The sequence below is a fragment of the Lampetra fluviatilis genome, chromosome 12 (genome assembly GCF_964198595.1).
Source record: "Lampetra fluviatilis chromosome 12, kcLamFluv1.1, whole genome shotgun sequence".
NCBI classification, from domain to species: domain Eukaryota; kingdom Metazoa; phylum Chordata; class Hyperoartia; order Petromyzontiformes; family Petromyzontidae; genus Lampetra; species Lampetra fluviatilis.
The window spans coordinates 7,803,313-7,816,753 of NC_136286.1; positions in this window are offsets into that span (position 1 = coordinate 7,803,313).

Sequence of the window (13,441 nt, forward strand, 5' to 3'; positions counted from 1 at the left end):
CCGGGGAACCCGAGTTCGATTCCTGCTCACGACCATCAACACCAGTGACGATTATTATCCGAAACGGTCGTGGGACTCCCCGAGGTCGACTCAGCCTCAAATGAGTACCTGGTGCGCGGTGTAAACATCGCCACTGGGGAGACAAAGGCGGCCGGGCGTTTTGCTAGCCATCCCCCCGCGTGCCGTGCCTGCCTTCATAGGTGCTACTCGCCAACAGCACTTGTCCCACCAGTCTGGTGAGGCTCTACGGGGAATCTTTGTCTTTGGAGCGGCGCTGCTTTGCTTCTCGCGTGTGACCTCCTCTCACCGCCGTTTCTCACACGTGCGTTCGCAGTGACGACCACGATGGTGGCGAGAACGTGGAGGGATTATAATTGCTGCAAAATTTGCTTCCAAAAATACCGCCTAAGCGATGCTGACTTTTCGTGACATCTTCAGGGCACTTCTGCGCCTGCAGGGAATAGATCTGAGAGCCTTTGAAGTCCGCTGAGACCTGCCACACCAAGTCTACTCAGTCGTTCACTCATAAACGTCTCAGGCGAGTTCCATGACTCAGCCGGGAATGGGCGTGCGAATGTTTTGTTTGTCAGCTTAACACGGACGGGCAAGGATTCTATATAAGGAGAGGGATTTGCATTTATGGAGAGCTTCAATAAACGTCTCATGAAGCCACATTGCTTTAGTTCACATCTCATCTCGACTATTCGAATGCCAGACTGCGGCCTAGATAAAGGACCCCCCCGCCCCGCCCCCCATGGCAGCTGTCCCTGCGTGGCACAACGTATATGCAGTTCAGCCTTGCATTTGGGAAATTGTCTGCCAGGAGGAGAGGGTGTTGCTGTTATACGTGTTTTTTTCCATATTAAGTGGTGAATTATTTATCAAATATAGTATAGAATTTTTACACGTAGGCTTTCGCGACCGATATCATCCATCAGGCGACAGCCACAAATGTGGTTGTCGCCTGATGAAGCTGGTTGTAATTACTGGCGAAACGTCGTACTCAGATTGTAAATGTTGTGAATTTGCTCTCCAACACACCGGTGTGCTATACTAGTGACGAATTGGCCACGTTATGTTTACGTGACAAACCTTATTAATTGGCTGTGTCGGGTGGTGGCGGGTTAAACGACGCATTTATGTTTATGCGATCTAACAAAAAAAAACCTATATTACGGATAGTATATCAACATTTCGCTCGTGATTACAACCACCTTTATCAGGCGATTAGCCAGAAATGTGAAGACGTCTTCTTGTTTAGGTCTTAAATACATTTGAACTTTTATCAACATACATAGTACATACATGATATCAGCTCGTGCGAGGTGCTGGTTGGATTGTTGCAACGTTATCAAATTGCGGCTTTAATCTGTGAACTCTTATTATGCAGCTGAGATTGATCGTGCCAACTAAATCGTCAACAGAATGTTGTTCTAAAAGCCTGGGTCAGAAGATTGTTAAGAATTGTCAGAAACCCTCTAGGGGGTTTTAATCATCTAGCTTCGAGAACATAAAGACTGTGCGTGCAGGAATGAGAAATGTTAATATTTTCCATTTCGTATAGAATCCTTTTGCTGGTCCGTTTATAGATAAAACACGAGGACGATATAAATCTTGACTTAAAGCTTTCGTGACTGCAGAAATTCATATTCTTGGGTCTTTCGGTAAAGTCACGTAGATAGGTTCAAAGAAAATAACAAAAAACTACGACGTTTCGATCGCAACGCAAGCAGCCGCTTGTTATTTTCTTTGAACTTATCTACGTGACTTTACCGAAAGACCCAAGAATAAGAGGAAGATATCGATAAAAACAACACTTTTTTTTAATTTCAAAGCCACTACACGTCTCTGACCAATTTCAATCCGCATGTCAGATCGCTGAACACTCTCCACTGTAAATCATGGAGCCATCGCTTTGACAATATTCAGTCATCTTTTGAGAAGAAATTAGAATTAGTAGTGTATCTATTATATATGTTTTACCCATTTCATGTTTATTTGTAAAGGCAAATAAATGTAAGGGGTAGAACAGGCATAGGCCGACAAAGTTTGGTCAAACAACCCTCCAGGAATGGCATGACATGGGAAGGCCTTCATCCAGCTGTGCGTTGAACAAATGGAGTTCGTTCTAATTGTGTTAAATTAAACAATGAAGGTATTTTAAGTTAATTAAAATAACAGTGATATTCATCTTCTTGGTTTTTTCGGTAAAGTCACGTAGAAGGGAAATAATAAAATAATAAAACTAAAACATAATATTATGGTTTATAAAATAATACAAATAAAACATAATATTGTGTTTTATTTTTAAAATAATAAAAATAAAAAGTAATATAATGTTTTATTTTCATTATTTTATTATTTCCCTTCTACATGACTTTACCGAAAGGACCAAGAAGATGAATCCCTGCAGTCATGAAATCTTTAAATCGAAACAGTGATATTTCCAAAACAAATGTTTTTTTAGTAAATTTTTTTACAAATATTTTAGTTGTGCTACTGGCATCATATCATGAGACAAAGGGTCCATTCAGCAAATATCTTAGAGCGGTGGATCACTTTGTCTGTCAGAGAATGTCCCGTGGAAGGAGGTAATGACACCACTTCACCACCCAACAACCCCCAATGCAGTGATAAATGTCGGTCACATGACAGTCAAACTGATATTTTTAATTCTCACAACTGTACTTTAGCCAAACATTATAGGCCATTGTGTTTCACCGTGTAATAATTCGTAACCAAACTGACGCGTAAAAACTTGCTACGTAACAAAAAAAAATACTCCAGTGAATCACGAGTAAGCTGTCCTGGATTAAAACCCAGGATTTCACTGCTTCGAGATCAGTATACTGACCTCTCAGCCACCCAACCGTCTCTCCAGAAATATATATTTTACGTTTGAATTGTAGAGAACAATACAGCATTAAGACTTTCTGCACGACTTAGCCAATGTTTCGTTCTGCCAAACAGCTGAACACAGATTACGCTTAAACGATTAGCTGTACGATCTCATTGTTTCGCTGTTGTTTTTTGCTTGTTATTTAGCCTCTCTATTTACCCCAAATGGTAATTAAGCACAGTGCAATGTCACATCGAACTTAATTGATGTCTATCAACAAAAAATAAGATCTTTCATGTTTAACGACAGTATTTGAAACGGATCAATTGTGAGTTAATTTCAATAAAATATATATTAAATTGGAAAAAAAACAATTCGCAATGCATAAACATATCTTTAATGGGACGGTGTTAATTATTCCATGTGAATCGAAGGTTTAGATGCCGCCAGGTAATTAACATTTTTATTAGCTATTTACATGTCATAAATTTCAACAAAAAACTCATTAATTTTAATACTTGCTGGCCTTAATTTAAATTCCTGCAGATTAAAAAAAACAGTGTGCAAATTGAAGGTAATAGGGGACGTGATGTTTCTCTTACATTATTTTTTTTTATATTCAGGCAATTCAGCGAAAATGTATACATATATATACACACCACATGCTATGAAATATTCTTCATAAACGCGCTCGTTAACAATAAGAAAACAACAACACAAATGAAACAAACGAAAATAAAATGTGCAACAACAACAAAGCGTGTCGGAATGCTTGCTTGGAACTATATTGAGAGGCGGCAAAAACAAACCATTGATTGGAGAACATCCGCAGATGAATGTCATGGAACAAACTGAGTAAGTCGACTGGGGGCGACAGCTCGAACGGAGTGACAGCCAAGGGATGGAACGCATCCGAGTGGACATCCACTGAGATGGAGCGACGAAATTGGCTCGTGTGCAGGCGCTTGACGCAGCATTACATTTGCAGGATCGTGAGAGGAGGTGACGGCTTGCAGGGGCCTCCATCAAGCGGTGAATTGATCACGGATGATAATGGCGAACCTTGCTTGATTATAATTGCTTTCATTGAGCGTGCTTTGAAGTTACAAGTAAATGATGCCGTACAAGACACAATTCACGGTGCTTATTTCACGAGTTCATCTTGTTATGAATACTAAATGTGTAAAGAAAACAGGCATATTGCGCAAAAAGTGGATGTACCGAAGAATTCTGTTGACATAAAAAAAATATTTTCGGAAAATGTTCAGGGCAGTTTGCATCCATCACGCATTAAGAAAATGTTTTTTTATCTTACCAAATTGCTACACTAATCTAAATCCTGAAATTCACAGCAGACCAATGTATGAATGTGCATTAACTGAAGCGCGTGCTTCAATGAATGTCGCGCGTCACATTCAAATCCTTTAGCAATGAATCTCGCTTACCACAATCTCCAAAATCGTTCTGCGCTAACTTGCAGATCCATTTATCAGAAATGTGCATTGCTCGTGCCTCCGATGCAAATATCAGTGCAGATGGTTTTTCAGTTCTGAAAGTATCTCAACATTAAACCAATAAAATAAAAACGTCTATTTATGTATTTTCTTCCTGCCAATCGTGTATTGGTAACACACGTATTTTCAGTTAATGGGTGTACAGCTACACAATTATTGACTTGTCTTGAATATCATAAAACGTATTCTTACAATGCTTCAAACTACAACATTCTTGATCATTGGTGTTTTTACCCTTTTATCTGGCAACAAAACTGACACCTTTTTTACGAGGAGTCATGTTTGCATAGACCACAATACCTGCAGTCATAATGCAATCAAAAAACATAACTCTGATAATGTATGCACTGTCCTTGTTTGCATTATGACTACAGGTATTGTGGTCTATGCAAACATGACTCCTCGTAAAAAAAGGTGTCAGTTTTGTTGCCAGATAAAAGGGTAAAAAACCAATTATCATATTTTTTACTGGCAAATGAGGTACCAATGGTACAACGTTATTTGTACGTATAAATAATCGGCGCCTTTCACGACTTTGCGACCTTGGTTGCTGCTGTGATAATCCACCCGCCAATGAATGTGAATGAAGCACAGAAGGAACCTGTTTTAAATGCTAATGTCATCGACTCATAGAGGAACAGCAACAGATGTCGTTTGAAGTCAAGTTTCCATATTCAGCCAAAGGCTTCGGGAATTACGGAGCGATCTTCAGAGATGTGTCGAGGAAATGAGTCGCAGTGGGGAGTTCCTCTTTCGGTAAAGTCACGTAGAAGGGAAATAATAAAATATAAAAAATAAAACATAATAAAATAATAAAAATAAAACATAATAAAATAATTCTCACGACGTTTCGGCCACAACGCAAGCAGCCGTCCTAAGGTGAAGAACAAGTCTGTCGGGAAGACAGCGTCTGAGTGCCATTGTTTGAAGTTCTTCCTTACACCCACACCGTGAAGTGCCGATGTCACGAGTGACCAATCGTCCACTCTGACGCCCACAGCTCTGATTGCAGTCATTGTGTCTCCATTCCTGTTTTAAATATGGGCATGGGGACAGGGCAAGTCCCACCACCAGTGGCACCACCAGTAAAGCCACTGCATTGCGTGTAATTTCTTGTTTTACTTCTCCTGATATGCCAGGGCGTGAAGCGGTGGAGCATCTTCTTGGTTTTTTCGGTAAAGTCACGTAGAAGGGAAGTAACAAAATAATACAAATACTTGACTTTACCGAAAAAACCAAGAAGATGAATCCCTTCAGTCACGAAAGCTTTAAATCAAAACGGTGGAGCATCGTTTGGCACACTGCACTGTGCACTATGATGCCCTGTGTTCAAATCCCAAGCACGGCTGACGTCGGGGACCAGTGATCTCACAACCGTCCCTGTGTATCCTCCAGCCTCTTCACCAACCCACACTTGCTGACCATCACGGAGAAATGTTGTTTTTTTTAAACCCCATGACTGACACGGCATGGAGAGGTCCTCGTCCAGCAGTGAATTGACGACGGGCCATGAAGTAAAGAAGAAATTATGCCTCTATATATTTAACTTACGTGCCATGGCATAGCTTGTGTGTGGGTGTGTTTTTTTAAGTCAATGCAATGAATACGTTTCACGAATTATAGCTAAGAATACACACCAAGCATTTCTTAAATAATTTACTCTCCCTAACATTCCCTTCATTCATTAACTACATATCTCGTGCAATAATTAATCGGTGGCAATGTCGGAACTCAGAATGTGGGTCAAGGATACAATGTGCTCCACGACCCATGCCCGTGAAGACGCCGTGACGAGAGTGTCACGAGTGGTCAAAGTGTTCCATTTGTCTCACTCAAGTAAGAACGGCAACAGCAACATCAATTGTAATCCATGCAACATCTAAATGCGAGAGGATGCTGCCGTAGCGTCACGGTTAGGGCACAGGACTTGCAAACCAGGGGTCGCCGGTTCTGCCATCTGGCGTGGTCGTTGACATAATGGTGCACATTTTATTAACTCACCCGCCTCTGTCCACCCAGCAGCATAAATTGGCACGTGACAGTTAGTCGATTGCATGCATCTATGTTGAACTTCTTTCGCGCCATACGTAGCCAAGAGCGGGATTGGCAAGTCACGTGGGGTGGGGTAAAGGGTGGCTTACACCCACCTCTTCTAAGATATACAGTCAGCATGGAAGAGTAGGCCAAACAGCCCTCTTAGAGGGGTTCACCTAGAGCTCCCTCTAGCGGAGGCACTTTTTGCCAGAAGTGGCGTAAGCAAGCAATTTCAGGGCTGCACCTTTACCCCTTTTTTTTCTTTCCTAAATACAACTGCGGCTCAAGACGCTTTAGAACAGTGCAACCAATAGGTGGTAGCGAGGTGGCGGGGACAGGGATCATCAGCAATGGGAAACGTGGGAGACTTAGACGATTCTAGATTTGAAGCTTTCGTGACTGCAAGGATTCATATTCTTAGGTTTTTTCGGTAAAGTCACAAACCGAACCTCTCCATAATAAAGGCTCAGTTTTTTGTTATGCAGTCTATTCATAGTCTCAAACCGCACCTTACCATAATAATAAAGAGTGGGCCATCCCTGCCCCTTCCCCCCCCCCCTCAACCATTATATATACGGAGTGGTATCTCCTGTAATCTCTCATTTACTTGATACAGCTGTCGGGCTGTGATGGTTCCACCTGAAGACCGAAGCTTGTGTTGCTTCCGAAACGTCGTGATTTTTATTTTATTTTACTTTTATTAATTTAAATGTTTTACCTACGTGACTTTACCGAAAAAACCTAAGAATATGAAGACTTAGACGACACTGCTGCACAGCCCATAATAAATCGAACGGGGCCCACAGCAACAATGAGCCTCATGGGCTGTCAGGGCAGCCAAAGTGGCACCGATGAGTCCCAGAGAATACCTGCCAGGGCTGGGTCCCTATCCAAGAGGCCCGAGAGCTACGCATACTATATACGACGTAGTAAAGATGAAATCATCCACCAAACTGCATGACAAGTTGAACAGTGCCCAGCATGACATTTTGACGCATTCCAGCTCAGGTGGAAAGAGTTCATTGCATGATCTCTGTCCATTCCATCCGTCCATAACGGAGTGGAGGTCTCGAATGAACGTGATCGAGTATGCTCTCAACTCGAAACTTTGTGTTGCTATTCGGGACTGACCCTTTTGAAAACTGACCAAATAGATCAGATGTTTGCCCCACTAATTCAGACACAAACGAGAAGACAAAGAAAAGGCAATTTGCAAAAACTCCAACATGTTTTGCTCTGACAACTGCCCTTCAGCTTCTCTACGGATCATAACAAAGACACAGATCCCCCGTATAGCCTTAACAGACTGTAGGGGCAAGTGCTGTTAGCGAGCACCTATAAAGGCCGGAACGGTACACGAGGGGGTGGGTGGCCAGCACCACGCCCGACCGCCTTTGTCTCCCTAGTGGTGATATTTACACACCACACCAGGTACTCATTTGAGGCTGAGTCGACCTAGGAGAGGCCCAGGACCGGTTCAGATAATCGTCACTGGCGGTGTTGGCCGTGAGCGGGAATCGAACCCGGGTCGCCAGGTTCATAGCGCAGCGCGCTAACCGCTGCACTACCGCTCCCCACGGATCATAACATACATCTGAGCACACACAGGCAATGTAAAGCGATAGGTAAGCCATGCGTATGCACGATTTTTCCGAACCTGTTTGCAAGCGCAGTTCCTTACGACAAAGATGAATCCAACGGTAGGGGTGAACTGGTGGCGGTATTTATTTTGCCCTCAACAACACGCAAACTCCTCAGTAGGTGTCATATTTCTCGATTTATCGACGGAGCGAATGTGCTCCACGTAGGAGAGAAGTCGCCGGTTCAAGAAGTTTGGCACGGCACCACGGACATTCTTTCTGTCGTCAGAGGCAGGATTTATTCGTGCAATTACAGTGTTTTATCCCTCTTATTTATGTAACACTATTGTGGCTAATTATATTTGATGAATATATCTTGACAGCATTTTATTGGCACAATTATTGGCATAAACGAATTGTGTTTGTGAAAAGGTTGGTCGAAATAAAATATGCGAATGAAGGACACACCGATTAAATCGCTTTATGCAACCCAAATAAGTGGGATTTAGACCACATTTGTATTAAAAATAATACATTAAGTAATAATTTTCAGCTCTTTTGTCAATCGACTTCTGGATGGATTTAACGCAACATCAACTCATGGTTGGAACTCTAGCTCAGGTCGCTGGGTTCATAGCTTGCCACTCCACTAATGCGCCACCCACACCGACAATAGCTTAGCCACGTGGAGTAAACTTCCCCCCCCCCTCCTCACACCACATCATTTTTTTTTAACAGCCCAAAAGAAATCGGCAGCTTTATATTCACGTTGCAGATTTACTGTCTGTGTTTAGTTTGTTGTCCTTCCCCCGTGCACCTCCAATTAGCGCGGATGGCTACGTACGGTGCGACAGAAGTTCAACGTACATACGTACAATGCATGGAAGAACTAACTAGAGAGGCTGTTTAATTTCATTCGGTCAAGTCAATTTATTTCAGGTCAGGCCCATTGAGCTAAGAGGCAAAGTTTTCAATGTCAACCCGGCTATGATTGCTGACACGCACTTTTCACGGATAAGGGGAGGGTTCACAGTGGTTGCATAGAAGACAGGCGAGGGCATTTTACATCCGTGGCTAATAAACAACCGCAACGATTTTATTTACAATGGTAAATATTTTCATTTCGCGACGAATAAAGTCAAGCCAATTGCAAGCTCCTGCATATAGATAGACGCCCCATGCGGTGCGTTCTGTGCGGCGGCGAGCAATAAAGTGGCATATGGTGCCTGAGTTGCCGCAAATTGTGGGGGTGTCCAGTTTGTACCTTCGCAAACATCCAGAAGAGCACGGCGTGTTTGTTTTGGCAGACAGATGAGTGATTGCATGCGGTCATTGTTGGTAACAGGGGATGCATCATTCATGCTTCAGAAATTAAAACGACGTACAGCGTAAACACACTCCAGCTGTCAGGTGCAAACCAGATCTGCTTTGGTGGAAGTTTCCTTAATTCTTCTGGTTTGAACCAGCCCCGCGGCCGACAGCGAGCTCGCAAATAGCCCTAATGACGCAGAACGTGAATATTTCAGGTGTACAAGCAGCACGAGCGTAATAGAAATCTGCCGGGCTGCTTGTATTTTGTGGCATGCAGTTCGCCTCTTATCTATGTTAAGCATTGATTTTCTGTTGTTGTTTGGGTGCGAGAAAATGTATGTCCTAATGCTCTATCCATGGCGGTGTAGGTCCTGCATGAACGATTGATACTGTTGCACGTGGTCCTATAAAAAAAAAAAACATGTTTAACAATGAATGCACAAAGCTTAATGATTGAACACATATCGTCAAAATATAAATGACACCGAGCTCGGGGTTTATTTCAGGCGAGAGGACGGTTGAAAATGACACCACTTTCACGCTTCCTACTTCACAGGAAACTCCTGCTTTCGTTCGGCCTGAAATATCCCATGTATAATCATCAAGATTGTCTTTGAGGTAACGCAACCAACACGGGGAGGCCTCCATCTGCGAGTTGATAGAGAATGACGCTGGCCTTTGTTGTTTTGGACCACATCCTGATAGATTATGATGCAAAGACAAATATCCCCCATATAGCCTTAACAGACCGTTGGGGCAATTGCTGTTAACGAGTACCTATGAAGGCCGGCACAGCACACGAGGGGTGGGTGGCCAACACCACACCCGGCCGTCGTTGTCTCCCCAACGGCGATTTTTACACACCACACCAGGTACGCATTTAAGGCTAAGTCGACCTAGGGGAGATCCAGAACTGGTACAGATAATCGCTACTGGTGTTGGCCGTGACCGAGAATCAAACTCGGGAAACTTCTTAGCGGGGGTTGAACTCGGGCCACCGGGTTCGTAGCACAGCGCGCAAACCATTGCACTACTGCTCCCCGATTCTAATGCAGCGTCAGTGGCACCCACACACAGATTGCAAAGCGTCTGCACCAATCCGCTTCATCCTAGCAGTGTGGAGTACCAGCCTCAATGGACTCAAAATCAACACTGGCTACGATCCGGAGCCCGTGGCGACGATCTACTGCCGTTACCAGCGCACGGAGCATTGTGCAGCGATTCGTCCACCAAGGTATCCGGGCCCAAAGACCTGGAATCAGTATCCGGTGGCAGATGTTCGTAATCCACCCTTGAGTCTGAGAAAGTTTTGCAACAGACTTAAAAAAGTGGTGTTGTTTTTCTTCCAAAGAGGTGACTACGTTGTGTGGTCAGCGTGGCGCATTCGCGATGGACAAATGTTGACACTCACTCAGGAGGCAGAAGTGTAACATTCGTAATCGGTTGCTCGACGTAATCATGTGCTTGAGATGAAAGCGACAGACGTGAACTTGTTCACTGAGCTCAGTAAACCAACGTATATGAAATCTGCCTGTGAGATAGTGCCATGTCTGTTCAAATGCAGGTTTCAAAGAAATGTAAACTAAACTGAAAACTAAACTATTTTTTATGTCTCCAAGTAAGGCCCGCTGAGCTCTATAGCTCGTTTTCAGAAGCGACCACGGGGAGAACATGCCAACTCCAAATATAGAGGGGCCAGCAGGGGCGGTTTCTTCATTAGGGCGATTGGGCGACGCACCACCAATGTCATTCAACCACAGAGTCACGCTAGCCGTCACTGTGCAGCCTCTGGATATAGTCCAATCAGCGTCATGCTACGTTCTGTGGAGTACCGCCTCTTTTTGGGCGATTTCCCTCCGGCTGAGAATCGCCCCGAGTGGTCCCATAGACTTACATTCAAAAATGTTTTTTTGGAGCCATCACTTTCACGATATTCAATCACCTTGTTAAGAGGGTCATTGGACATCAGTGGGGTATCCCTAAATGGATCACCATATGTATGACGTTCCCCTGTGGAGTCCATGCCTGTTTAATATTTGCCCTGCATTTTGTTTGCAATGCCATGTGACCTGACGACAACACCCAGGCCCACAGTGTTAATGAGATGTTGCACCTCAGTTGTGCATTCTGGTAATATATATCAGAGAATTATACGAACGAAATAAATAAATAGATAAATAACTAAATGGCACGATGCGCCAATTTCAATTATGCATCCACTTCTGAGTCGTACGACTGAATTTGTATCAGATAATTACATTTGCACTTCATGATTCACACTTTACACATTAATTGTTGTTTCAATAGCATGAAGTCCTCAATGCATATAGATGGCCAATTGATCTGTATTTCATATTAAAATGTCTGCTCGGGTGAATTGAATGATTGCCTTTGAAGGCGTCTCTTATTATAATCAATGTGTTTTGTTCTTTGTTTTCCGTAGAGTATGCCTTTGTCAATTGAATGCATTAATTGTGCCGCATCAACTGATACATTACAAATTGTGTATAATATTGGGAAATAGACGTGGGGTATCATGGCCGTCGACCAAATAACCCGGATTGTGCCCAATTTCATATCTCGCAAGCTAAGTAGAGTTGAGGCTGGAAGCTGCTCTGGATGGTCGACCACCATGCATGTGTAGTGACTGACTCAGAGACACTAAGAATAGGAGGCATTCTGATTATAAAACGGCCTTAACAGTTAACACTTGGTAACTACGGCACCCAGTCAGGACAGCTGGTAGACTGCCTGACTCACGACGCCGAGATGGTGAAGACGAAGACGACGATGAAGACTCCAGCAGCAGCGCGACGGGGACCCCCTCACTCCACACGACAGCCCCGAGCTCCCCTCCCGGGGCCCCTCTTTTACTGTCAGCGTGGACTGGCCACGCCCCCCAGCCACGCCCCTGGACACGCCCCCCTTCTGGAACCTACCAGCGGGTTCTCCATGTGCCCCTTCCGTAGCCTTTCCCCTACATCCCTCTCTCTGATCTATCACGTGGCCTGATGTCAGTCAGAGCTGCTGTAAGCTGCAGATCCCCTTCCCTGCCAGCAGCCAGTCTGTGCTGCTACGTGACCAATTCTATGTCACTACACAAGTCAGCGAGTGCTGAAGGCTGCTACTGCTGCGTGGCTGCCTTGTCAGCAGAGAAAGAGCAGCGCAGCAACACCCATCGTTTCACTGCACTACGCTACCACACCTATGCTCTCCGCACTCACCAACTCGTCACTGACCAGCGTGGCGAAATATGGTCAAATAACCCCGCTCACGTTCCCCTCACGACATCATTGGGGTGCCCTTGTCCAGCAGGGGATTGACGAACGGGCGGTAACATGCAGCGTGCATTATATCATGTACGGGCGGTGCTATCGGTCTGCACGATCTTAACGATTTAGAACGCTGCTTTGTTTCAACAGTTCAATTGGTAACTAATTTTCTGATTATATATTTCCGAAAATATATTTCCGTGTCGGCAAATGGAGTGGCATGCTTCTGAAGAGAATGTGAGCAATTTCACAGGAGGACTGTGTCGGTCACATCCCCCTGGGCTGCTCTGACACGCGACGTGTTGACAATGTCACGCGGAACCTCGTGGCGACCCTTCGCCCCACAATTGTGAGAAAGACCACATTCTCTCCACGCGTAATGCGACTCGAGGCTTGAAACGGTCCCGCTGAGAAAGGGACAAAAAAACGTAAGCTTTTTTTGGGATGCAATTTTTTGCAATTGTGCACGAATCAAACGAATTTGGTGCCAACGGGGGGTGCGGTGAAATGGTAAGACTTGCAACTCTTCCTCACCACAGTCAAAGACAAAGACCCCCCGTATAGCCAGTAGCAGACTGTTGGGGCAAGTGCTGTTAACGAGCACCTATGTAGGCAGGAAACGGCACTCGGGGATGGGGGGGGGAGGCCACACCACACCCGGCCACCTTTGTCTCCCGAGTGGCGATGTTTGCACACCGCATCAGGTACTCATTTGAGGCTGAGTCGACCTAGGGAGGCCCAGGACTGTTTCAGATAATCGTCACTGGAACCGGGATCACCGGGTACGCAGCGCAGCGTGCTCACCGCTACGCCACCGCTCCCCTCACCCGTTCAGCAAATTCTGCGCCCACATCCTTGTCCACTCAGTGGATGATCTTGTAATAGCTGACG